This window comes from Synchiropus splendidus, chromosome 5 (assembly GCF_027744825.2).
Source record: "Synchiropus splendidus isolate RoL2022-P1 chromosome 5, RoL_Sspl_1.0, whole genome shotgun sequence".
NCBI lineage: Eukaryota > Metazoa > Chordata > Actinopteri > Syngnathiformes > Callionymidae > Synchiropus > Synchiropus splendidus.
Genome location: NC_071338.1, coordinates 27,634,936 through 27,638,921, shown reverse-complemented (window position 1 = coordinate 27,638,921; position 3,986 = coordinate 27,634,936).

Genomic DNA, 3,986 nt, shown 5'->3' with positions numbered 1-3,986 from the left:
AGGACCAGGAGTTTCCCCTCCTCTCTCTCCCTCCCTCTCTCGCTCGCTGGTATCATCACTTCATCCATCATGTCAACAGCCTGTGTCGGCACAGCAACGGCACCTAGCGGTATGAAGAAGGAATGACACCATCAACTTGGGCCGATAAGCCAAGTCAGTCAGTTGGTTCGTATTGATGAAAAATATGACCTGTTTACATATTGGAATATCATCAGGAATATTACGAACAGTTTGGCCACTCAACGCTGAGCATTGTTCACTCAACCATTCCATTCAATCCATTCAGGTCAGCTATCCATCCATCAGTCGGCTCCATCTACCTCTCTATCATTCATTCATCTGTCCATCCATCCAGCTAACCACCCATAGAACCATCCATCCATTAACAATAATAATAATAATAATAATAACACTACTACTACCACTACTACTAATAATAATAATAACAACAACAACAACAACAATAATAAAATAATGATAATAATAACCATAATAATAATAATAATAATAATAATAACAGGAAGAAGAAGAAGAAGAAGAAGAAGAAGAAGATCACATGAATACCTTTCAGCAAAAGAGAGCATGGGTTTGTTTAGAGATCCTTTTAGCTGAACAAAGGAACAGTTAAAGGAATTATATTTTCAGATCGGAACCCGAGGCTGCTTTCAGGGACACTAGCAGAGTTTGGTGAGGGAAAGACTAATATCGTGTTTTCGGCCAGTTCGGCTGAAGTAAAATCTGGGCCTACAGGGGGACCTAAACTACAAACTTGCATAATGTCATTGGCGGTGGACGCTATCTGGTGCCTGAAGATGTAATGTTTGAAAGGTACGACTCAAACCGACTAAGAACAGTGCCATCTGGGAGTGGAGGCCGTAAAATTTCATGATCAACGGTGTCAAAAGCTGCGCCGAGATCTACAAGACTTAAGAGGATGCTTTCACTGTTGTCTGCAGCTGAGGGGTGCTTGTTGGTTATTTCTTGATACGCAGTTTCTGAGCTACGTCCCAAAACCAGATTGGAATTGTCCCCCCAAAAGGTACCTTTCCACTAGGATAGGGAACAAAATAAATTCATACGCCACTGTCTCTTCCCCCTCCTTTCCTGAATAATACAAAAGTGCAAAAACAGAGCTATAAGTGGATATGTTTGTGGCAATGGAAAACAATCTTGGTTATATAAGTCGGCATTGAGCTGGTAATATTACAGTTCACTTATGAATTATATACTTAGTAATTGCATCACCTACGTAAGACAGAATTTTTGAGTCCCCTACACTGTCTTCCCAGAGCTCTTGAATTTATTATTATTTTTAATGATATATCGCCTCATCGATGAGGCACGACCCCTCGGTATCGCAGGCCAACTGCACACCAAATGTTCTGCGGATCCAGAGATGTCATGGAAATGAGCTTGTCCTTTAAAACTGTGCCGTCCAATTACCAGGAAGCATCGATAGGAGCAGGACAGCTGCTGTGGTTGCTGTGTCAATGTCGGTATTGATCCGATGTCCATCACTTATTGTGCCTGGAGATCAAGTCCCCCCCTCCTCCTCCCATGTGAACCTTTTTATTCAGATTCAGGCTCAAGGTCCAGCTGTTACATCCGCCTGCACTGAGAGAGAGTGCTGAGTGCTGATTCAGGAAAGATGATGTGCCATTTACTGACTAAACCTTAAACTCTAATCTGCTTGCAGTCGCTACCAAGCCCAAATGAATCCAAGGAGTCTGAGTGAGTGGCTGCTGAAGCTCAACATACTTTAACATTAAGCTGCAAGAGATGACAGACCTTTAAATATCCTGATGGGAGTCATTGACTCATCAGTCCTTAACCTCCTTGTGAGTCGATCGGGACAGAAAGAAATAGGTCCAGTTCACCTTCACCAACAGTCAGCCAGCAGGAATCTCATGTCACCGTTAATGTCCAGAAAGCTTCCTGCGGCCACTGATAGTCTTATTACATAACTGAAAAAGCGGCCAGCGATTCCTGGCTTACATAATGTGGGAAAAGTGCGTCCTCATTCATGGGCAGGCGCTCCGTCCCTCTGGGGCTTGACTTCATCACCTATTCAGATTCGACACCTGTCAATGCGGCACAGGTTGTGGGAGGACTGATTTTGGGCCTTCTGGTGAACCCGGGTCAAGCTCATAGGGCAGATCGATGGAGTAAGTTATCAGCGGGTTATGAATGCTGTTGAAGGGGAGACAGGCCATTGGCTGTCTTCCTGCCTCTGGCACAGCCCCCATCCCTGCTGACCCTGGTGTTGTCCAAAAGGCCGGCCTGAATGGTGTGTGACCTGACCCCCAGAGGATAAAGGGAGGGGCTTCTGTGTCACATTTGGGGGTGTCGGAGGGGGCGCACAAAAGGTTCTGACCATTGGATCTATACACTGACCGGAGAGCACCGTCGGCTCTTGTTAAAAGACTAAAAATACAAATTAATGAGCGACACGGACACTTGGATTAAACGTATAGAGGCAGTGGGTGATGCTTTTGTAAATCTATGGAAATAAAACTGTTTAAAAAACAGTTTAAATCATGTCCAAACCTCACCGTGGAGTGTAACTATGACTTGTTTCTAATAAGATTATCATCTAATAAAAAACATCTCTAATAATCCGCCACTATTTTGGCTGCTGATGCTGGTGTCTGCAATGTAGAAAAGATTCCAAGACCTGCCACATGTATGGTTCAGAGACAGGAACCAGGGTGACAAGTGTCACAGATGAAGATCAGAAATGAGTAGACATGAGGGGTAGCTTGTGTGGAGAGGTTCACACACACACACACACACACACCAACATGCACATCACAGACCCAAAAAACCTGTGTGTGGAAGGACACCAGAGCTTCTGGAGAAAAAACAACTCCAAACAGCTGACCTTTAAAAAGGTCCCACTTTTGATGATGGTGATATTTACTTACATTCAAATGTAAAAAATTGGAAAATCCACTTAAATGCAAGGTTAGCCTCTTCACAGGACAGGCTCTCTTGAAGAGGACCACCAGCACTAGATTTGATCCACCAGAAGATAGCATGATAAGTCACCAAACTTGTGGTGCCAGACTTGAATTTTAACATGTTGGACTTATATGTTCTTCCAGAAGAGCCCCAGAATGCATTGGAGGACTTGTAAATGGTTTCCCCTTTCTGTTCTTGCGACACCTGGCTGTCGAAATCCTGTGAAGATAATGGCAGTGTTCTGAGGACATTGTTTAGCATATGAGCAACTTGGTGCTTGCTGACTTGGAAGATGTGGAACAAAGTAATAGTGGAACCAGGAAAAAGCTAGCGACATCCATCCAACAAAACTGCAAATACGACAGTGAGGTATCTGCTTCTTCGATTTAAGCACACGACTGAACTTCATAATTATGATTCTGAATTGGAAGCCTTGGTTGTACATGATGATGAGTAAGCACCTTGGTTATGTTCGTCATAACACTCCAGTTATTGTTTTCAATTGGATCAGTTTTTTTTCTGAAAAACTATTTTGTTTGAAATTTTGACATTTTAGAGAATTTGTATTTTGTCGTTTCCTTTATTTTTCACTGTTTTTGTGGATTTTTTAAATCATTATTTTATGAATCATCTTCAAAGTCATGTCAGCTCATGTGATGCTTTCAGACTTAGCCGAATCATTGATGTAAAACCTTACAAAGATAATGCAAGCTCCTCAGTTTGCAGTTCATAATCCAAGTTAGAATAAGATCCTGCCCCATGTGAATCCATCCTAGTCTAATCTCGAGGTCTTTATCTAAGTGAGGGAAGGATGGAGGAATTGCAGTTTCTTCAAACTTGGAGCAACAACATCAATCAGAGCTGAGCCAAAAGGTTCATCTCAATTGAGTTCCACAGTACGTTTGGACCTTTTCAGGATGATAATGGGTCGTGATTTTAGAAAAAGCGACTCCCCTGAGTGAATATGGCAATAAGACTCAGACTCCATCTTTTTTAAATATGATTTATTCAATTTATCATTCCAT